Source organism: Erinaceus europaeus, chromosome 4 (genome assembly GCF_950295315.1).
Source record: "Erinaceus europaeus chromosome 4, mEriEur2.1, whole genome shotgun sequence".
NCBI classification, from domain to species: Eukaryota; Metazoa; Chordata; class Mammalia; order Eulipotyphla; family Erinaceidae; genus Erinaceus; species Erinaceus europaeus.
The window spans coordinates 12,856,065-12,880,615 of NC_080165.1; the positions used below are offsets into that span (position 1 = coordinate 12,856,065).

The 24,551-nt window shown below is 44.3% G+C and overlaps 1 protein-coding gene across 1 annotated transcript in view; it reads left to right on the forward strand.

The window, feature by feature from the left end:
• Positions 1 to 24,551, forward strand: part of LYRM4 (LYR motif containing 4) — a 78,634-nt gene that overhangs the window by 17,538 nt on the left and 36,545 nt on the right. The window lies entirely within an intron of this gene.

Consider the following 24,551-nt stretch of genomic DNA (forward strand, 5'->3'; position numbering starts at 1 on the left):
GGAGAGAGGAGGGGAAAACAGAGAGGGGGAGAGAAAGACAGACACCTGCAGACCTGCTTCACCGCCTGTGAAGCGACTCCCCTGCAGGTGGGGAGCTGGGGGCTCGAACCGGGATCCTTACACCAGTCCTTGCACTTTGCGCCAGCTGCGCTTAACCTGCTGCGCTACCGCTGAACTCCCAACAATCGTTCTTTTTTTTTTCAATTTTCTTCTATTATGTTCATAGTTTTTTTTTTTATTTTTTATTTAAGAAAGGATAAATTAACAAAACCATAGGGTAGGAGGGGTACAACTCCACACAGTTCCCACCACCCAGTCTCCATATCCCACCCCCTCCCCTGATAGCTTTCCCATTCTCTATCCCTCTGGGAGCATGGACCCAGGGTCATTGTGGGATGCAGAAGGTGGAAGGTCTGGCTTCTGTAATTGCTTCCCCGCTGAACATGGGTGTTGTCTGGTCTGTCCATACTCCCAGTCTGCCTCTCTCTTTCCCTAGTAGGGTGGGTCTCTGGGGAAGCGGAACTCCAGGACACATTGGTGGGACCCCAGTCCAGGGAAGCCTGGCCTACATCCTGATGACATCTGGAACCTGGTGGCTGAAAAGAGAGTTAACATACAAAGCCAAACAAATTGTTGAGCAATCATGGACCCAAACCTTGGAATAGTGGAGAGGAAGTGTTAGGGAGGTACTCACTGCAAACTCTAGTGTACTTCTGCTTTCAGGTATATATTTTGCAGTAGTTTATGGATACGTGTGAACATATGCTCTCTCTCACAGAAACTGGTGTATATCTAGGTTTTGGGACTTTGTTAGAAAGTGAACCACCTGAGATGAAATTAGAGTATACTATGAAAGGAAAGGTCTCACCCAGGTAATGAAGCTGAAGGGTTATCATTCCACACCTGAAGTCTCTGGACACAGTCTGAAGTGAAGCATGTTGAGGTGGCAATCGTTGCTTTGGTTAGGTTGTGATCGGCGGATGCAATATTATTGGGTTTGGATTGGGAGAGGCATACGGGAAAGTGGGCCCTATCCAAGGGTTCCAGGACTGGGGGAAGTAGAGGCTCTATAGTGGAGATGTGAGGTTCCTGCTGTCTTAGGGTTCAAAAAGACAATCGATAGTTAATGTTATCATCACATTATTTGGTAATTGGGTTAACTTTGAAAAGTCCTTTTGTTAGGGTTTGCTGTACAGTACCCAGTATCTTGTATATAGCTGTGCTATTGGTTGCTTCTGATCTACTTGGTCTAGGCTTTTGAGAGAGTCCGCATGTCAAATACACAGCCTATATATTAAAAAGACTCAGTCTATGTTTTAAAAAACTTCGAGACATACAATTAATTTTTTCCCTCTCATATTAATTAACTAGTGATTTATATGACTGCATTTTACTAGGAGTGTACATAAACACCGTTCCCACCACCAAAAGACTGTGACCCATCCCTCCCACCCACTCCCACCCCCCACTGGCCCAGGAAGCTGCATGTCTACCCCTCACCACAGGGTTTTTACTTTGGTGCCCTACTTACAATTTGGTCAGGTCCTGCTTTTAGTTTCCCTTTCAGATCTTCTTAGTCAAATTCTGTTGATGAGTGGGATCATCCCATACTCATCTTTATCTTTCTGACTTAGCTCACTTAACATAATTCCTTCTTAGCTCTGTCCAAGATGGGTCAGAGAAGGTGAGTTCATTGTTCTTGATAGCTGCATAGTATTCCATTGTGTATATATACCACAGCTTTCTCAGCCACTCATCTATTGTTGGACACCTGGGTTGCTTCCAGGTTTTAGCTATTATGAATTGTGGTATTATGAACCTCTTTTTGGTTGGGTGTTATGGAGTCCTTGGGGTAAAATCCCAGGAGAGGAATTACTGGATCATATGGAATGTCCATGTCTAGCCTTGTGAGAGTTTTCCAGACTGCTCTCCACAGAGGCTGTACCAATTTACATTCCCACCAGCAATGCAGAAGGGTTCCTCTGTCCTCACAGCCTCTCCAGCATTTTGTTGCTCAACAATCGTTCTTAATTAGCTTTTAGGTCAAAAAAAAAAAAAAGTCATGGGAGGTGGTAGCACAGCAGGTTAAGTGTACATGGCAAGAAAAAAAGTCAGAGAGCAGCTATGAAGGAAAACTGAGTAATTAGTTAATTAGAACCAACGACGTGATATAGTGTACCTGACATTCTTACTGAAAATGTAAGATTTATGCTATCATTACAGTCTCTAGAATTGTATGTGTGGATGCTACATTATAGGAAGAAAAAATTATTTGCAGACAATCCCTTCACATTAAAAAAAAAAAAATCTCACAACAAAAAATACCCTTATAACCAAGTGATGGTCTTTAAAATGGATGTCTATTATTAAAGTATATGACAGTTCAGTCATTGTCAAGTACAGTGCATCTGGACTAGTCATGTAAATGTGAACACCACACTACTCAAAGGGAAAATGATACAGTAACTCTTAAGCGGAATCACCTGCCAAGAACACCTTTCTATAACATACACACTCTGGATTTTATTTCCAAGTCCCTGGACTCTTAAAGCCACTGTTGCAAACACCGTAATTCGGACCAAATTCAGACACAATTTAGCATGACATACCCCAAAAATATTGATTACTTTTTAATATCCAGAAGTTTATGACCATGCTTATTTAACGTAGTTTAATTATCCATTTCTTAATCGTATATATAAATCCATATATCCAGTACACATCCAATAGTTAGAACTTATGTTGGGTCTTTGCTAAACATTTCAGCACCGACCCAGAGCAAAATTACATATATATTTCCTTTAACCAATTTAAACATCAGTTACTAATCTAATACAGCTGCTGCTTTCAAACTCCCTGAACACCTTAGAAGGAGCTCAACAGAAAAGTCATCATTACAAAACCAATTACTACACTCAAGCCATTTCTAAAGCATCAACACTTCTGGTTTCACTCAAGACTTCATAATTTCTTGTAACAGTGTCCTTGTGTTTCAGAAATGTCACATGAATTAATACCTGTCTCTATTTCAATAGCAAAAGAAAAATGAACAGCATTAGGTCACGTGGCCTGGAGTAGACACCACCAGATGCCTAGTCAGGGCACTCCTATGTCAGTACAGTGGTAGGTGCACTTTATCTCCATGGAAATGAGGTTAAACTTCACTAGGGAACGCAGAGAACCCATGTGAAGGAAGCTGTTCTCTCAGAGACATGCTGAGTCTGCAGGACCAGCTTTCTTTCAGGTATACTCAGCAAGCAATCAAAGCATAGACCTAGAGAGAGTACACCTACCTGGAGAAAAAAACGAACTATGGAAATCCCCTGAGAAGAAGAGACAAAAACCTGGGACTGGGCTATATTGCCAGGCGGGAACTGGCAGAGGGGTTTTCTTATTGCCACTGAGTTACTGCTGAGGCCCGGTGCTGGTGCTACGAATTCACCGCTACTGGCAGCCATTAGTTCCTCCTTTGTTTGTTTCTAATTCATTTATTAGATAGGACAGAGAGATATTGAGAAGGAGAGAGAAAGATAGATACCTGCAGCCCTGCAACTACATTTTCTCTCCTTTTCTACTTTGCTGTTCACCTTTCAACTTGGTTTGTGTACAAAGAATATAATTTTGTAATTATGCAAGCAATTCTGTCCATAATATCTCTTTTATTTTTGCTTTTCTTGGCATGTATTCCACTCATCCTACATGATACCAATCCTGAAGAAAAAATTAGAGGGGACCAGATGGTGGTGTGCCTGGTTGAGCACACACATTACCATGCTCAAGACAGGGGTTTGAGCCCCGGATCCCCACCTACACAGGGGATGCTTCATGAGTGGTGAAGCAAGTCTACAGATGTCTATCTTTCTATCTCCCTCTAGCTCCCCTTCCCTTCTTAATTTCCCTCCCATCCTAGAAAAAAATAATAATAATGAAACAGGAAAATATGGCTGCTGGGAGCAGTGAATTCATAGTGCTAGCACTGAGCCCCAGAAATAACCCTGGTGGCAAAAATAAACAAATAAATTAGAAAGCAAAACTGCATAACATTTGGACTTTCAGGATAAGATACTTTGCTTAGAAGAAAGAAGGGGGGGGGGGGAGTCGGGCAGCAGCGCAGCAGGTTAAAGGCACGTGGCGCGAAGCTCAAGGACCAGCGTAAGGAAAGGAGACGAGTGTTGGAGGAGACAGCGTAATGGTTATGCAAATAGACTCTCATGTCTGAGATTCTAAGGTCCCAACTTCAATCCCCCACACTACCATAAGCTAGAACTGAGCAGCGCTCTGGTAAGGGGGAAAAAAAGAGAGAGGAAAGGGCCAGGTGGTGATGCAACTGATTGAGCACACATGCTACAGTGCGCAAGGACCCAAGTTTGAACCCCCAGTCCCCACCTGCAGAGGGAATGTTTTGCAAGTAGTGAAGCAGCGTTGCTGGTATCTTTCTGTCTCTCTCCTCTCTATCCCCACCTTTCCTTTTGATTTCTGGCTGTCTCTACCCAGTAAATAAAGGTAATAAAAAATTAAAAAACAGAGAGAGGAGAGGAAAAGACATTTTTTCCCTTTTGTTGCCCTTGTTTTTTTTTTATTGTTGTTGTAATTATTATTGTTGTTATTTATGTCGTTGTTGTTGGATAGGACAGAGAGAAATGGAGAGAGGAGGGAAAGATAGAGAGGGAGAGAGAAAGATACCTGCAGACCTGCTTCACTGCTTGTGAAGCAACTCCCATGCAGGTGGGGAGCCGGGGGGTGGGGGGAGGTTGGGGGTGGGCAGAGGGCTTGAACCGGGATCCTTACACTGGTCCTTGTGCTTCGCACCATGTGTGTTTAACCTGCTGCACTACCGCCTGACCCCCAGGCAAAGTAGACATAGACTGTACAGGGAAGTTCACCAAGCTGTGCACAGGGACGGTTATGCAGCAGAAGTGGCTAAGTCAAAAGTGAGTACTGTACTGCAGCAGCAACACCGGTCAGCCCTGTCTGGCAGTCCTCAGGGGCTGGCAGGGAGAGGGAAGCTGAAGCCAGTTCTCCCCGCCTGGGGAGGGAAGAAAGGTAGAAGCCCAATGAGCACAGCTCAGCAGTGACTGGTCCCCAGCACCACTGTGGGCAGAGCATCTGTGAGGCTAGAAGGGGCAGTGGGCTTTAAAAATGTGCGGATCAGTCAGAAGCCACACTGAGGAGGGAGAGAACTCAGCACACACAGACTGAGAGAACAGAATGGTGGTGACTGAATCAAGGGCTGGCACTGGATATATCAGTGAGAGCCAAGCTGCTCCGAATCTGAGGGGGCTAGAGAGGACCACTAGCCCTGAGGGTGGGGTGTATGATCCAGCCAGAGTATTTGGAAGGTCATTTACAGCAGGTGCCGAAAAGCCTGCAGGGCTGATGGGAGTGAGCAGACAGGAAGGCAGAGCTGTGGAGCTGTGCAGATAACAGCTGCAGTTGGCATGAGGGTGGGGCTGAGACCCTGACAGCAGCACTTGTGGCAGCCTTGGAAGCGCCGAGTAAGGAGGCAGGGTGTGTGCTTCAGAAGAAGGCAGAGGTTCTCTGGAGTCTCTGGGGTACAGACTCAGCAGACTGCCTCAGTCCGTACGTCTGAGATGCTAGCAGTCTCAGATTGGCCCAGAGAGTAAATCTGCTTCTGTAGCTGAATCTTCATCTGCGGTTTTATGTGGAGACTTAGCTGATTTGTTGCAGCCCAAGAATCTAACGTGTGGCTCAGAGTGAAGGATTTTGACCCAGCTGTGCTGCTGGCAGAGCAGAGCTCCATCTCAGCCGTGCCTCCTGAAGTCAGGCTAGTGCACTAGGATGATGCAGCAAGTCCACTTCTAGGTACAGACCCCAAACAATTGAAAGCAGAGTGTCCAACATGCTCGCCCCGAATCCAGAGCATTGCCACTCAATATCCAGAAAAGAGGACCGACCCAGTGTGGATCTGCGGATGAATGGATAAGCAAGGTGTGACTTCCTGATAGTTAAAAAGTAGTATCCGGGGGTGGCACACCTGGTTGAGTGCACATGTTACAGTGTGCAAGGAGCCAGGTTCAAATCCCCGGTCCCCACCTGCAGGGGGAAAAAAAACCTCACAAGTGATGAAGCAGGGCTGCAGGTGTCTCTCTCTTTCTATATCAACCCTTACCTCTCAGTTTCTGGCTGTCTCTATCCAATAAATAAAAAAATTTAAGAACACAAACAAAAATAAACCGATGGGACTATATCACTGAAATGCTTCTGCACAGCCAAAGGAACCATCACTAAGCCATAAGACACCCTGCGGAGTAGGAGAAGATCTGTACGCGCTATGTCTCAAACAGAGGACTAATAACCAAAATACATTTAGACCTCACAAAACTCAACAGCAAAATGATAGATAAGTAATGGGCAAAGTCCATGAATAGAATGTTCACTAAAGAAGGGATACAGACAGTCAATATACATGAGAAAAGCTTCAAAGTCATGAAGTATTATAGAAACACAGATAAAGACAACCATGAGAGACCACTTTACACCTGTGAGAAAGTCGTCCGTTAGTCCAAAAATGACAACAGCTGAAAAGACATAGGGAAAGAGGCCCACTTCTCTGCTGCTGATGGGAATGTAAATTGGCTTACCCACCCCCCATGGAAAACAGTCTGGAGGTTCTTCAGAACCCTAGACATGGACCTGTCTTGTGATCAGCAATTCCTCTTGTATTTATCTACCCAGGTTGTTCTTTTTTTTTAATTATAATAGTTATTTATAAAATGGAAACACTGACAAGACCATAGGGTCAGAGGGGTACAATTCCACACAATTCCCACCACCAGAACTCCGTATCCCATCCCGCCTCCCTTGGTAGCTTTCCTTTTTTTTTTTTTTTTTTTTTTTTTTTTGCCTCCAGGGTTATCGCTGGGGCTCGGTGCCGACACTAGGAACCCACTGCTCCTGGAGGCCATTTTTCCCATTTTGTTGCCCTTGTTGTAGTTGTTATTGTTGTTGGGTAGGACAGAGAGAAATTGAAAGAGGAGGGGAAGACAGAGGGGGAGAGAAAAATATAGACACCTACAGACCTGCTTCACCACTTGAGAAGCGACCCCCTGCAGGTGGGGAGCCGGGGACTTGAACTGGGATCCTTGCGTTTTGCAGCATGTGCACTTTACCTGCTGCGCTACCGCCCAGCTCCTGCTTTCCTGTTCTTCATCCCTCTGGGAGTATGGACCCAAAACCAGGTTGTTTTTTAAGGATACCCTCATGCCTGTATCTCTCCACAGTCCCAAATTCTATAGCACTAGAGAAAAGATCACTCACAATAGCAGTAGTAATTACCCCCAGGAGAATACCCAGGGAACTATACTCCTGCCTTTCTAGCCCAGCCTAAACTTTGCTTTGGGCTGAGATGTAGAAAAGTAGGAGAGAGGGGGTCGGGTCGTGGCGCAGTGGGTTAAGCGCATGTGGCGCAAAGCGCAGGGACCGGCGTAAGGATCCCGGTTCGAGCCCCCGGCTCCCCACCTGCAGGGGAGTCGCTTCACAGGCGGTGAAGCAGGTCTGCAGGTGTCTGTCTTTCTCTCCCCTTCTCTGTCTTCCCCTCCTCTCTCCATTTCTCTCTGTCCTATCCAACAACGAATTGCGTCAACAAGGGCAATAATAATAACCACAACGAAGCTACAACAAGGGCAACAAAAGGGGGGAAAAATGGCCTCCAGGAGCGGTGGATTCATGGTGCAGGCACCGAGCCCAGCAATAACCCTGGAGGAGGAAAAAAAAAAAAAAAGGGTAGGAGAGGGGAGTGGGGAGTTGATAGCATAATGGTTATGCAAAGAGACTCTCTTGCCTAAGGCTCCAAAGTCATATTTTTAATCCCTGCCTACCACCACCACCACCATAAACCAGAGTTGACCAGTGCTGGGGGCGGGGGGAGAAAAGTAGGATGGATATGGATGCCAAGACAGAAAGGCTGAACGGCTGTCAGCCCCCGCCCCCCATAGAATCGCCAATTGCCAGAATACAAAATCTGTAAAAGTTGCTCAAATGTCCATTTAGGAGACAGTATCAGTGGTTTTTGTATTTCTCATGCCCAGATACACACACACACCCAGCACATATCTGCAAAAAAAGCAACATGCTTACTTTAGAAGCTTTAGTTTTTTTAAAAAAGTTATGCTTGAGAATCTTAAAGATTGGGTTTTTGCTGTATTGTCATTATTATTATTACTGTTATTATTTGCCTCCAGGGTAATCGCTTGGGCTAGGTGCCAGCGCTATGAATCCACTGTTCCTGGAGTCTGTGTTTTCCATTTTGTTGCCCTTGTTGTGGTTGTTATTGTTATTGTTCTTATAGCTATTGTTGTTGTTGGATAGGACAGAGAGAAATCAAGAGAGGAAGGGGAAATAGAGGGGAGAGAAAGATAGACACCTGCAGACCTGTTTCACCACCTGTGAAGGGACCACCCCCCCTGCCCCCGCAGGTGGGGAGCTGTGGGATCGAACTGGGATCCTCAGGCTGCCCCCTTGCTGTTATTTTTTTAATTTATTTATAAAATAAAAAATATTGACAAGACCATAGGATAAGGGGTACAATTCCACACAGTTCCCACCATTAGAGTTCTGTATCCCATCCCCTACCTTGAAAGCTTTTATTCGTTATCCCTCTGGGAGTATTTAAACTAGGATCATTATGGGGTGCAGATGGTGAAAGGTCTGGCTTCCGTAATTGCTTCTCCGCTGGACATGGGTGCTGGCAGGTCCATCCATACTCCTAGCCTGCCTCTGTCTTCCCAGAGTGGAGCAGGGCTCCAGAGAGGTGGGGTTCCAGGGTAGATTGGTGAGATCAGAGAAGTCAGGTTGGCATCATGGTAGAACCCTTGGAATATGCCTGAAGTAGACCTACTAGCTTTTTCCAAAATGGAGACCCCAAGTCTCATCTGTTATATTCTTGCCTTTAGGTTCCTGATTATTAAACAATTTGTTCTTCTTCTTTATATATTAGTGCTTTTTCAAACACTTAAGTTGCAGATGCTACCATGAAGATTGATTTTTAAAGAACCACATGAGAATTTCTGTATCCAAGTGTTACTCTTCCAATTATTCAGCTTTAGAGCCTGACTGCTTACTTCAATAAGCTTCCTTTTTAGAACTGCCTTCAGCTTTAGTTTCCAGTGCACATAAGAAAACTGAGTGGTGTCTTGGCCTCTTGCTTCACACTTGACTCTGAATCACTTTTGGCTGTGTCTGAAAGGTAACCTACCCTCAAGGAGTGAAATGTTGCCAACACAGACTATAGTCAAGTGAATATATGAGTTATTCAGTCAATAAATATTGAGTACCTACTATGTTGGGAAGCAGTCTGCCAGACAGCAGGGAGATTAAATGAATTGGCAGCTGCAACCCCTTACTTGTAAGTTGCTGGTGGTAGTTGGAAAAGATAGTCATTCCCATGGACAATTAATTAAGTACAGAGTGAAGTAGTAGCATTAAGAGCCCAGAGCGAGGAATGACTCTCAGCAAGGTTCTGAAGGAAAGACACTACCCCTTGCATGCACGGTCATCTCCCAAAGTGAGTCATAAGGAAGGAGTGAGGTCCTATATGCTCCTTGAAAGCTGTCTTCACTTCTAACACTCACTTCACATCATTCTGCAAATGCACTGGTCCAACCTGTTTGCCGTAATCGGAAAGACATGCCACTGTGACATGGCCTTGTAATAATTTGCAGAGCTTCAAACTGCTCAAAGAAGATAACAGGAGCAAGCAACTTGTAACTCTGACTAGGCTTCATATTTTGTTAGTCATTGGAATAACCTGGTGCCATAAGACATACTTGACAAGGTGGCTAAAAAGGTTAAAGAAAGACATTAAGAAACTCTCCTGTAAGCCTGAGCAGTAAAACAGAAACTGTAGGTCACAGCAAAGCAGCACGGGCTTTGGGTCCAGAGCATCCTTCACGCAGATGATAATTCTACTGGCACCAGAAAGCTTCTCTGTGGCGGAAATACTATACCTTGAGCAAAGCGATTGGTGCTTAAAAAGAAATCATCCCACAAGGACCAGCTTAGGATCCTGGTTCCAGCCTCCAGCTCCCCACCTGCAGGGGAGTCGCTTCACAGGCGGTGAAGCAGGTCTGCAGGTGTCTGTCTTTCTCTCCCCCTCTCTGTCATCCCCTCCTCTCTCCATTTCTCTCTGTCCTATCCAACAATGACATCATCAATTACAACAACAACAATAATAAAAAAACAACAAGGGCAACAAAAGGGAAAAATAAGCATTTAAAAAGTTAAAAAAAAATAAAGAAAAAAGAAATCATTCTGGGGGACAGAGTGGGGTTTTCTAGTCCAGTGAGTTGGGCACAAGCCAAGGACATGATTATTCCTGGCACCACTAACTTACTAGGAAAATTTCTTCCTGAGGCCCTGAAGAATGTACCCACTGTGACATTGGAGGAAAACCTTAAGAAGAAAGATTATTAGCTAGCTGAGAAGTTTGGAAAAGCATCTGTACTTCTTGCTGCCTACACCAGCATCTCAGTGGTGGTCACACCTGTCACACTCACACACGTTAGTCCTCCTCGAGGTACTGACAGTGCATGACCACATTTTGTCGTTTTCGCCGGGCTGGCTTCACGGGCAGGTAACAGACGACTGGAAACACACGGATGAGCTGAGAATGCAGTTTAATCTTTATTCACAAGCCGGCAAACAGTCCAACACCTAATCACCACACCATGTGCTCCTCCATCTTTCTCCTCCAGTGGCAGAGTCAGGAACTCAGGAAGGGAGAAGCCGGAAACTAGCAAGGGCTAAACCAAATCTCCGGGAGGTGGGGGGGTGAGGCCAAACCAACGTAACAGAAAGATCATGTAAATAGACCACAACGTCAAGCAGTGTAACAGAAGTAGAACTATATCCCAGAAGCAGAACTAGAAGCATACCAAGGACATTTGTTTATTGTTTATCCAGATCGCCATTCCCAAGTTTTTGGCTGTTGATGTTTTTATTATCATTATTATTATTATTACTGTTAATTTAATAATGATTGACAAGACTAGTGGTTAAGAGGGGTGCAGTTCCCACCACTATAGTTCCACATCCCACCCCCTCCATTGGAGGCTTTCCTAGTCTTTATCCCTCTGGGAGCATGGACCCAGGGTCATTATGGGGTGCAGAAGGTGGAAGGTCTGGCTTCTGTAATTGTCTCAGCTGGACATGGGCATTGGGAGGTGAATCCATATCCCCAGCCTGTTTCTGTCTTTCCCTAGTGAGGCAGGGCTCTGGAGAGGTGGGGCTCCAGGACACATTGGTGAGGTCATCTGTCCAGGGAAGTCACATTGGTGTCATGGTAGCGTCTGCAGCATGGTGGCTGAAAAGCAGTAAGATATAAAGCAGAACAAATTGTTTTATAATCATGAACCTAAAGGTAAGAATATAGCAGATGATATTTGGGGGGTCTCCATTTTGGAAAAATCTAGGCCGTCTATTTTAGATATATTCCAAGGAGCCCGTGTTTACTAATTTCGTCAGCCTGAGCCCAACAGCTATCATGCAGGTGGGCCAAAAGTATTGTCTGGGGAGATGGCGTCACAGTTAGAAATAGGACCAGAGAGCTGCATCGTGGCAGAGAGTGGCTCCCAAATATTGGAAAAGTCTATAAATAATGTTCACTATAAACGCCATCAATCTGATCTGGAGCCCATATTCAGCACAGAAGCTGTGTAGCCTCTGCACTCGTGTAGGTCTGAGCTTGCAGTCCATTGTCACAGCTAGGAACATTCTAGTCTGCACTCATTGCAGGACCCGTATCCTTGAGTGACAGAGTGTGTGGACCCAGCCTCCCTTCAGAGACTGGGGTAGTCCCTACCATGGCCATTCCACATTGAGGGCAAGGTCCTGTAGAGGCCCACAGGAGGATTTATGATGATGTTGCTGATGGAGATGAACAGTGATGATAGAGAGAGGGATCTGTTAGAGGTTGAGGCCCACCATGTCTGTGGGAATCCTGCCATTCCCAAATTTTAAAGGTACTGTTTTCAAGGAGCCAATAGCTCTAAACAAAATTAGTCTACCGTACCACCACACATGTCAGCTATTTTGTTGTCAGAACCTGTGGTACTAGTTTTATTTCCTGTTTATTTTCCACATATGAGAGAAAGCACAGTTTTGCCTTTCTCCATCTGACGTATTTTACTTAATTTAGTCCTGTCATCCATCCAGGCTTTTGTAACTGGGAGAATTTCTCTGCTCCTAGTATGATTTGAAGCCCTGGGAGCATGATACTTCTTGTTTGCCTCTCTTAGCATTTCTTTAACTGTCTAAAGTCTTTTATGATTCCATACAAATATTTATGTTTTTTTTTTTTCTGCCACCAGGTTATTGCTAGGGCTCAGTGCCTACATAATAAACTTGCTGCTGCCCTGCCAGCTTTTTTTTTTTTTTTTTTTTAAGAGGCAGAAAGAGATTAATGGGGAAGGGAGTAATAGGAGAGAGAGAGCCTGTTTCACCACATGTAGAGCGCCACCCTTGTAGGTAGGATGTGGGGCTTGAACATGGGTCCTTGCACATGGTAGTGTGTTCTATTGAATCAGTGCTTGGCCTCAGTTTCATACAAATTTTAGGACTTTCGGTTCTATTTGTGTTAGAATATCCTTAGGATTTTGGTAGGGGGTGCATTGAATCTTTAGGTTGTTTATTGCAATTAGTTCTTAAAGTAGGTTTCTGTAACAAGAAAGTTGGTTCATCGTTTTTTTTAATATTTATTTATTCCTTTTTGTTGCCCTTGTTTTTTATTGTTATTATTGATGTCATTGTTGTTGGATAGGACAGAGAGAAATGGAGAGAAGAGGAGAAGACAGAGAGGGGGAGAGGAAGAGAGACACCTGCAGACCTGCTTCACCGCTTGTGAAGCGACCCCCCCCTGCAAGTGGGGAGCCAGGGGCTCATACCGGGATCCTTATGCCGGTCCCTGCGCTTTCCACCACGTGTTCTTAACCTGCTGCACTACCTACCGCCTTACTCCCTAAGACATACTTTTTATCAAATGATTTTTGAGGAGTTCTTTTTTTAAGTCATTTTATTGAAGGGGGGAGTTACTGGTTTATAGTTCTGTTGTTGAAACATGATTACAATTCCTCATCTCTCTGTGATAGCTGGCAAGAAAATACTCTCACCCTAAACTTAGGTCGTTTTCCACTGAAGCACGCAAAGACCCGAACATCCTCTTCACTCCCCCTTCTGCCCTCCCCCTCCATAGCTTTTTTATTTCATATAATACACCAATTAAGTAAGCTTTTCTTCTGTACTAATATTTAAACATAAGCCCTATGTTCAGAAAAATTGAACGTCGAATTAAATGACCCATTATAGCAACTTAGCAAATAGTGTTATTTGTAAGTGATGGGGAAAAAAGCATAAAATACGCTCTATTATTGATCATGCCAAAATTGGTACATGAAAAAGCGTAAAATATACTGTTGATCACTGGTATTCATGAGCTGTTCTCTTTAAAAGTGCTTTATTGGGAGTCAGGCAGCAGCGCAATGAGTTAAGTGCAGGTGGCACAAAGCATAAGGATCCCGGTTCAAGCCCCCAGCTCCCCACCTGCAGGGGAGTCACTTCACAAGCAGTGAAGCAGGTCTGCAGGTGTCTATCTTTCTCTCCCTCTCTCTGTCTTCCCCTCCTCTCTCCACTTCTCTCTGTTCTAACAATGATGGCATCAATAACATCAACAATAATAACTACAATAACAATAAAAAACAAGGTCAACAAAAGGGAAAAATAAGTATTTTAAAAAGTGGTTTATCAAATTCAGTGTGTCTGTTGGTGTAGTTTCTTATTAATTTTAAAGAAAAATATTTCAGGTTTAAACATATTTAACTATATTTTTAATATTTTATTTGTCTATTAGAAACAAATGTTGAGAGTAGGGAGAGGTAGAGAGAGAGAAAGAATGACACCTACAGCCCTGCTTCACCACTTATGAAGCTCTCCCCCCACCCCCATAGCTGAGGATGGGGGCCTGAGCCTGGGTCCTTGTGGATTGCAGCATCTGCGTCTTACCAGCTGCCCCACCGCCCAGCCCCTCTGTTTAACTATTTTTATCACTCCATTTGCTTATTTCTGTATTTAGTGGCCTCGGGCCTCACATGTGCGATTTTACTGCTTCAAGCCACTTTGTCACTCAGAGCAAGAGAGGCAAAGAGAGAGGGAGTCACCACAAAGTGGGAGCTTCCTCTGGTGCCCTAGTCTCACATGTGATCCCGGGCTCAAACCAGGACTGCCTGGCAAGGCATACACCTGCCTACCTGGTGAGCTGTCAGCCCTGCCCCTGTTTAAGGGCAGCATCTGAGTGCCGCAGCTGTTTCTGTTCTGACTCCAGCCACACAATTCCACAGCCTTAAACATCTTGGGTTCCTGGCTGAATGTGCCACTGCACAGCTTGGAACTCTGGCCCGACTTGGTAAGGAGCCTAAGGGAAACCTCGAGGCAAAAGGTTCCAGCTTCCTGTGAGCGTGCTGACTTGGAGATTGGTGTGTTGGTCTTACTGAGCACGCATGGCACAAAACACAGGGAACTTGATTACAGCTCAGGCAAATTCACGTTGTGAAAAAGAAGGGCAGATGGTAGCAAACAGCAATAAAATATTCTATTACATGCCTGCAAGAATTATTAGACAGTAAAGAGACATTATTAGTAGAGCAGGTTCGCTTGGGAGTTGTGTTTCTCTACTGCACATAAAAGCAATGAGACTTCTGGCATTTTTAACGTAATCAAGGCCAAAAGCAAACATGTCTTTCTATGCAATTAGAAAATAGATTTATTGGCAGTAAGGAAGCTGCCATGCAGCTCGGCTCCACATCATTTGGGGAGATGATTGTTTCTGTCTTCTCTCATCAGGGAGTAAAATGAAGCGGGGTAGTAGCCCTGTGTGTCACTGGGACAATAGACAGCATATCATTTTATCACTGTGTTGTAGAGGCTGGAGAAGGTGTAAAAATATTATCTCTGGAAATCATAAAAAAAAAAGTCCATTTTTGACAAGCCATGGACAGCTAGCCAATCTGGACAGTAGGAAAGGATCATTGTCACTTCCCAAGTGCTTTTACATGACCCTCTAGAATTAATTCAGAAGCCAGCATCAGAGGTTGTGAAGCAGAGTGATCTGGGCGTGTGCTAAGTCTAGTGACAAACAGCATCATGTTTGTATGAGAATAAGGAGCCCCCACCCAGGCCAAGCACAGTGCCTGGATGTGGTCCCCACTCCTTCAAGCAGAACTCACAGCCCTGAAGGCCCAGGATGCCAGAATCAGATGACTGGGCCCAGGAGAACAGCTCTGCTCAGGCAAGACATGGTGCCAAGCTGGCTGAGAATAGCAGAAAGACTCTTACAGGGAAGCTAAAGGAAGGAGCCCCAGCCTTGTTCCAGGGGGGTCCAGGCTTCCTCCTGCTCAGAGGGCTGGAAACGCTCCTCCCTTGGCTTCCTATCAAGTGCTTCACTGCAGAATGCGCTTGTCCACACGATAGCAGCCCATGTTCGGCATGCTTGCTCAGCATGTGGCCACACAGATTGGCAGCACACATCCTCACTGCTTGCCGTGTGGATCAGCTGCCACCCCGTGGCTTGCAGGTGGCCCTCTCATCTCATCACTGTTGTGTCTGCAAAACCCTCTGGGACCTGGGCCAGCTGTGCTCCGTGCAGCCCGGAGCTGTACACAGGGCCACAGTCCTGCCCCGTCCACAGGCCCTCGTGGGTGCCCCTGCTAGGTACAGACTTAACTCCATCAGAGCAATAATGTACAGTGTTCCATACTGGAAAGCGATTACCTCTAAGTAGGTGTGCCCCTCCACACACACACACACACACTCATAACTCCTCATCCCTTCAGCCTGAAAACAGTAGCAATTGAAGCCCTCTGTGTGAATCTGCCGTGTCTGCTAATACCAGGAAGAGACTCAGCGGCTGCAGCAGACACCTTCGTCCGCAGTCTGCCCTGCCGGAACCTGCGGAAGGGCTGCTGTGTCATCGCTGCAGACTCTTAAAGTATTTATACAGCTGGGCAACAAGCATCAGCAAAATGATAGCAGCTGCTACTGATCCTCAGACGGTGGCTGCGGGAAATTTAAACTCTTACACTTGTTCGTGATCATAAAAGCAAGTCTTAGTTCCATCTTGGCATTCACTACCCTTGGCCCATTCCCATCACTCACTCCTGTTTGGCATTCATGTGTCTTTGTCAGGCCAGAGGTGTAAACTGAAGGGGGAGAAGTCTTCCCGGTGCTGGATGCCTAATGGCTCCAGTGATTCATCCTTGGAACTGGGAGGACTGCAGGGCCAGAGGGCTCTTCTGAAGCAGGGCTTCAGGGTTATGCCTCATGAGAAGAGAGGGCAGGAGTTACATAGGGTCTATTGCTGGCAAGTGAGCAGAGGGTTGTTGGGAAGGCAGGTTCAAGAGAAGTGTTGCTTTGTTACTAGATGGATAATTTTTAGGCAGTATAATAAGGTTTGACGAGAGAAAGATAAATGATTAATGATTCTTCTAATGAAATTCTATTAGAATGTACTTCTGACAACAAATACGATCGAGTGTATCCTTTTCATTAAGTGTAATTCCACTGATTGTAATCTAACTCCATGGTCTCTTAATCAAATTAACACTTTGTGTCTGAATGAGTTATTTTATTTTATTAGTGATTTAATAATGATTGACAAGATTGTGGGATAAGAGTGGTATGATCCCATACAGTTCCCACCACCAGAGTTCTGTGTCCCATCCCCTCCATTGGACTTAACCCCTCTGGGAGCATGGACCAAAGATCTTTATGGGAAGCAGAAGGTAGAAGGTCTGGCTTCTGTCATTGCTTCTCCACTGGACTTGGGCATTGCCAGGTGGATCCATATACCCAGCCTATCTCTCTCTTTCCCTAGTTGGGGAGGGTTCTGGGGAGGTGCACCATGTGCAATAGGTGCTGTGATCTTTATCTTTCCCTCTCAGCCTCTCCATCTCTATGTTTTAAAAAGAAAAGTTCCATGGGGACTGGCATAAGGATCCCGGTTCGAACCCCGGCTCCCCACCTGCAGGGGAGTCGCTTCACAGGCGGTGAAGCAGGTCTGCAGGTGTCTATCTTTCTCTTCTCCTCTCTGTCTTCCCCTCCCTCTCTCCATTTCTCTCTGTCCTATCCAATAACGACAACAACAATAATAACTACAACAATAAAAAAAAAAAAAAGAAAAGAAAAGTTCCCTGGGAATGGTAGAATCGCATAGGTCTGAAGCCCCAGATCATTAAAAAAAAAAAAAAAAAATCTGGACTGTCATCATCCTTGTCACCACTCCCTCTCCCCATCAGCCTGTCGTCTTTTGTGGCCTATCCATTTTGAAGAGTATGAACCCCCATTGTCTTAGTGTTCTGACATCTGAGTTTGTCTCTCTGTGTCCTCATGATGAAATTCAGGGGACATGTTTCCAGCTAGAACCCTCAGTGAGTGAAGGTTTGTGTTTTTTTCCTGTTTGGTCCATCAGTTACACAAACTGAAATTGTCCACTTTGATCACGGCTTGTATGCTCCCTTTATCTTCATGTAATTAGTAACTGAATACCCTGTTTCCTCATCAAGATCTTAGCTATGCTCAGATGACCCTTGCCCAATGAATCATGGCATGAGTATTGGCAGAAAGTGTTCTTATAAGGAGCTGGCATTCTAGGGAAAGAAAAAAAAAAAAAGACCTTTCTCTCCCCCCTCCTTCCTTCTCTTCCCATTCAGTGCTAGGACTCATTCCTCTCAGTACTCCTGCTCCCACACTGCTGCACATGCCTCCCCTTTTTGCCCTGCTTCTGGAACAGGTATCTTTTTTTCTCTTATTAATAATGTGACACAAGATTCAACCCTGTATTTTTCTATCCATAGCTATAGCTTATCAGAAGAGCCAACTATTTTAAATAAGCCAACAACAACAACCACAAAAAAGCTCACTTATAGCTAGAAATAAAATGCAGTGTATTTCTCTATAAATTGACTTCTGGTTCAGAGCCCAGCTACTAATAGCCCAAATAAGCATGCACCTCCTCCATGTGAAGTAGGCCAGCCAGAAAAACCCTACTCGGCACTGCTTGTGTGTGAATCGTCTCTTCCACAACCAGAGGAAGGAAGGTGAAGTGTCCTTGCCTTGCAGAATATAAAAACATTGATTGAACTGTTGTTTTCTCATTTATGTTGTTTTCCCAGCACCATGCAAAGTGCTATGATAGATGGAAAATATAGACACTATTAACAAGTGAAAGCGAGAGGAAACTTGTTTTAAAAAATAAAGAATTGGGTCTATCACAGGACCTAATAGAGAGAGAGCGAAACATAACTAAGGGAAATAATTCCTGAAGGAACTCAAAGCAGAGGTGAACTTTGAAATGACAGTTTCGTCCTTATCTTTTTGTAAATGAGAACAAGGCATTTTCTGACCTGAGTCACTGTTCACAGTTATTTATTATCTTTGGGGAGAGAAGCCAGAGGGGCAAGAAAGATATGGATTTAAACTGCTTATCTTACGTCCGCCTGTGCATACATTATTCATACAACAAAAAAAACGTAAAAGACAAATTATATCCAAAAGTAAGAGTAGGGGTATATAGCATAATGGTTATGCAAAGAGACTTTCATGCCTAAAGCTCTCAAGTCCCAGGTTCAATCCCCCACACCACCATAAGCCAGAGCTGAGCAGTGCTCTGGTTAAAATAAAATAAAATTAAATTAAAAAGATTAAAAGAAATTATATCCAAAAGTAAACAAAAGAGACCCACCTGATATTTTCCTCTGCTTATGCTTAACCCTCCTCTGTGTGGTTATGGTGGTACACACTCTAAGACCATCTGTGGTTCAGAGAGCTTCTTTTCTACTCTGGTGTCCCATCTCTGGGAAAACAGGGACAAAGAGAGGCTAACTTAGAACATTCTCAGCTTCAGTCATTTCTCCTTCCTATCAATAAAACACAGCGGGTTAAAGATGTAGAGTAGCCACATGGTTGACATCTGTGGCTTTATTTCTCTTTTTGTCATGTTTTTATTGATTTAATAATGATCAACAAGACCATAGGATAAGATGGTACAATGCCACACAGTTCCCAGAGGTCCATATCCCATCTCCTCCATTGGAAGCTTCCCTATTCTTTATCTCTCAGGGAATAGGGACCTAGGATTACTATGGGGTGTAGAAGGTGGAAGGTCTGGCTTCTGAAATTGCTTCTCCAATGGACATGGGTGTTGGCAGGTCAGTCCATACTCCCAGCCTGTTTCTATCTTTCCCTGACACCTGTAGCTTTAGAATAGGCCAGGAAGAACCATCACTGCTTTCCCTTCACATTGTTTACATCATAATGTGGTCATACTGGAAAACTTCTTTGCTTTTTAGATGAAACTTTAAATGTTTAATAAGGCTTAATTTTTCTTTTTCTGCAGACAGTTTGAATACCATCACAAGTCTCTATATAATGATGGTTATTGGAATGTCTTCCTCAGAAATTCTATTTTGGGTAGTGTATTAACTAAGCTGAGGTAAATACAAATAAAAGAATCCTTCAGGTACTTAGCATATGAGAATTTATTGTTTTTTTGTTTGTTTGTTTGTTTGTTTGCTTCGATGGTTATTGCTGGGGCTGGCTGCCTGCAGTATGAATCCACTGCTCCTGGAGGCTATTTTTCCCCTTTTGTTGCCATTGCTGTTTATTATTATTGGATAGGACAGAGAGAAATCAAGAGAGTAGGGGAAGACAGGCAGGGGGAGAGAAAGATAGACACCTGCAGACCTGCTTCACTGCCTGTGAAGGGACCCCCCTGCAGGTGGAGAACCGGGGGCTCGAACCGGGACCTTACGCGAGTCTGTCAGTCCTTGCACTTTGTGCGCTTAACCTGCTGCGCTGCTGCCTGGCCCCGAGAATTTATTGCCTTTTAGAGAGATTTTTATGATTTGTGTTGAAGCTTGAATTATAACCTATTATGTTTTTAATCTAAAAATATTTATCTGGTCATTTACTTACTGCTTTTGGAAAATAATCTCAGCTATTTCTGTAATACTTAGATTCACTTTAAACTTCCAGCTGTTCAGTTAGAGACACACGGGGCTCAGTCACAGAAACAAACTCTCTGCTTAGGATAGACTAAAAAGATGACCGCCAGCGTTGCTGAAGATATGGGGGGAGTTTTGTTGTGTCACATCAAAAAATGAATCTCTGGAATTCGGTGATTGCATGCACTGATTAGTTTAGTGTAGGTAGGCACAAAACTAGGGGAAAACAGATCTGAACATTCTTCAAACAGATGGCTAAAGGGGCCCTTCAAGATACTGTTTGGTTTTCTTGATATTGCATCTCTCTGAAAAATAAGTGCATGCACTTATGACCACAGAGCTACAGAAATTCACTGTGGGGAAGGAGGAATAATAAGTGATGATCTGAACGAGAAACTAAAACAAACTCAGTGAAACCAGTAACGCCTCACCATTTATTTCTCCATGCTTTTATCTTTTTTTGCAGGAAATGCTCCTAGCTAGAAGCTTACAAAGAATACAACATGTGTTGGTTGAAAGACACAAGGCCCTAAAGTATACAGCTCAACTTTGCAACTAATTTCTGATTTTAAACGTGACTACAGAGCCTACCGTCTTCCTCCCAGCCCTTTCCCCTCCTCATCCCCAGTATCTCTTTTAAGAACTCCTTTTAGCTTATTGATCACACTCAGTGCTCTGGGGTAGAAGCGGGTGGGCAACAGGGAGGAGGAGTATTTCAAATGGTAATCCGTCTCTAAATGAAAAACCCAAGTATGCTTATCTTTACAAACAACCTTTGTTAAAACACACACACACAGCAGTGTATTTCGATAAACTGAAGACATCGATGTAATCAGACCCAGATCAGTGAAGGGAACATGATCAGCTCCAGAGTCCGGCCAGCTTCTTTGTAGTCAATATATCTCACAGGGAACTGGTTTATCACATAGATTGCTTCTCCTCTTTCTTTTTTCCTTTTTTTTTTTTCCCTCCAGGGGCTCGGTGCCTGCACTAAGAATCCACTGCTCCTGGAGGCCATTTTCTCCATTTTGTTGCCCTTGTTGTTGTTATTGTTATCGCTGTCATTGTTGTTGGACAGGACAGAGAGATGGAGAGAGGAGACAGAGAGGGGGAGAGAAAGACAGACACCCGCAGACCTGCTTCACCGCTTGTGAAGCAACCCCCCTGCAGGTGGGGAGCCCGGGGCTCGAAACAGGATCCTTAATGCCAGTTCTTGCACTTCATGCCATGTGCACTTAACCTGCTGCGCTACCGCCCGGCCCCCTTCTTCTGTTTTTTTTTTTTTTTTTTTTATAAATAAAACCTGTCCACTTGCTCAACATAATCTGAGACCTGTCCATATCATTACATGCCTATATGGCTGGACCCCTCAAGGCTGTATATTCTTTCATTATGCAAACACACCACAAAATGTATTGGTCCTTTCTAACACCAATGGGTGTCAGGGTATGGTCCATCTGGGAACTATTTTGAATGGTGCCACTATAAGCGTGCTAGCACTTCATTGGTGAAGGGTTGTTCTTGGAAAGGAATTGCTGGGTCACGGGATCAACATATACTCATTCATGTTAGAAAAGCCTGCCAGGCAGTTTCCACAGTGAACACATAACCGAATTCTCATCTGCAGTCTATCTATATTCCAGTTCTTCCTCGTTCTTTTTTTTTTCTGTTTTTTTTTTATATTCTTATTTATTTATTTTCCCTTTTGTTGCCCTTGTTATTGTTGTTATGGTTACTGTTGTTGTTATTAATGTCATCTTTGTTAGATAGGACAGAGAGAAATGGAGAGAGGAAGGGAAGACAGAGAGGGGGAGAGAAAGACAGACACCTGCAGACCTGCTTCACCGCCTGTGAAGTGACTCCCCTGCAAGTGGGAAGCCGGGGGCTCGAACCAGGATCCTTATGCCGGTCCCTGCACTTTGTGCCGCGTGCGCTTAACCCACTGCGCTACCACCCAACTCCCTCTTCCTCGTTCTTTTCTGGACTTGGTTTTTGGGGTTGCTTTTTTTCCCCTGTCCTTTTTCATCTGTAATCATTCAAGTGGATTTGGTGCCTTTAATTAATGTCTTTATTGACTTGTCTAACTAAGCTGTCAGATATTTGCACATAGAGGAACAGCTCATGTTTATAGATAGGAATACTCTATTATTACAAGGGTATCTGTCTTCTCCAAACTGCTGTGTAGATGTGATGCATCGCCACCAAACTCTGGCAACTTTCCTTCTGTAGAAAGTTAAGAGGTGACACCTGAAGCTGCAGAGGACCAAGGATACTCAGGACGCAGAGGGAAATACTCCCTGTCTGGGTTCTGACCATAAAGTAGTCATTCAAATAGCACCTGATGTTAATAACGTGCCTATACAGACCTTACATGACTTTTTTTTAAAAGAATGGTCCCCTGGGATATCAGAGAAAGGGGGAAGAAAAGGACTACTCGCACATTAAGGAGGGAGATTGCCTTCTATTTACTCTGAGAGTAAAAAGATAAGTTCCTTAGATAGAAGCGACTTGTCTTCAATAACCCACACAAACACTTACATTCTTCTAGATCATAAGAGGCATGACTGGGCTGCAGAGACAGCACAATGGTTCTGCAAAAGACTCTCATGGCTGAGACTCCAAGCTCCCAGGATCTGTCCCCAGCACCACCATAAGCCAGAGCTGAGCAGTGCTCTGCTCTTTCTCTCCATGTCTTTCTCTCTGTATCTCTGTATCTCTCTCGTTAAATTAAGTAAAGAAACTGCATTTTTGTTCAAGTGTGATTATTTCAGGCAGTTGCAGTGATCGCTTCTCCAGAGAGGGAAAAGGCAGATGTCTGAGGTGGAGCGAGAGCGTCTTCTCAGCCTCTTGAGTGCTCACTACTCCTGAGTAAAAATAATCTCCACTCCTAACTCACGATAACAATCTGTCCCAAGCCCAGAGAGTCTCATCTGGCCCTTGGTTCTCCACACCAAGTTAACAGTAGCAGAGGAGACACTCTGGGCATATTGAGAAAACCTGGTCTGATCCTTTGGCGGAAAGACTGATCCCACAGCAGTGAAAGCATTCTGAAAGAAGAGAGCTGGGAAGAGTTCCAGTGCCCTGTGTAAAACCTCTTGTAAATGTCTCGTTATTAAAATGCTGTGGAACTAGTGGCTGACTGATGAGCGGAACAGAGATGAGTCCAGAGAGAGATCCACTTAAATATAAAGTCACCCGGCTTACGGCATAGATGTAACCACTCAGCAGGGGCTACAGGAAGCCTTCTCAGTAAATAGTGCTTAGCCAGTTGGGTGGCTTTTTGGAAGGGAGAGTACCTTTACCTCTGCCTCATTTCACACATCAAACTAGATTGCCCAGTCAAGTGAGAAAAGTCCAAAGAATTTTAGAGAAATGCAAAAGAAAACACCCTTATCACCCTAGTATGGGCAAACATTTCTTAAAACAGGACACAAGAAGTGTGAAACATCAGAGGAACAATCACTACATCGGGCTGGATTGAAATGCTGGTGCTGCTCACTTCAGCAGCACATTTACTAAAATTTTGAGACAGTTTTGTCAAAAGCAATATTATTAAGATAATAAAGCGGATTCGGAAAATATTTATATATCCTGAAAAGCAGATTCACTTCCAGAATATAAAGGAACTCCCACAAATCAACTTAAAAAAGAGGAAAAAATGGCATTCCCCTCCACAAGAGCTGACCTCCAGATAGTTAGTTCACCTGGAATTATTTTTTTAATTGTTCTTTAGTCTTAATGAAAGAGTATGTATGTCATTCACATACTCAAATGCTGCTTCACAGCTGACACTAAGATAGTATACCTGTGAACCGTCAATGATATGTGCGATTGCATTATTGTCCTTAAGATATTTCAGGCGCACAGTGTTTGGAAGCCATGGACATATAAGCACACAGAATCTAGAAAATAGAACAACAGGAAATGCCAGATGGTTTCACACATACTTGCAGCCCTAGAAAACATGAACTTTCCCATTATGATGAGATGTGAGCAAACAGATCTCCCCTGCTGCCTGCGCCCAGCTTCTCCTTCCCTCTCCCACCTCCCCCCCACTCTTTCTCTACCCACCCTGTCCTCACTCTCAGAAGCCTGGCTGTCTCATCCCTGACCCCTCTCACACCAGACTCATTGTTGCTGATCTCCAGTATTAACTTCGGGGAAACGATGGAGCGACACGTATTTCACAGGGATCGGTGAAATAAGGGAGCCTACTGTGTGCTCTGCTTGGAATTGTTCTTTTCTCCTTTAATGTGACATTCGCGTATCTACTGAGCTTTCCCATGGTCCAGTTTCATACTGTATTTTTCGACAGCAGGAGAAAGAGAAAGATCAGGTGAAAGGGGATGGCGTGAAAGCACCACTCCATCTGTGGATGTCACCTGGCGTCCCACAGTGCTCCCACGTAGTGCCAAAAAGCAAACCCAAAGAGAGCCTCGTGCACAGAAAAACATCTGCTGTCCCTGCTGAGTTTCCTCCCAAGCCCCTGCTCGGATGCTCTTTTAAGCTGTAGATTTAATGGCTTCCTGTGGCGGGTGTGTGTGT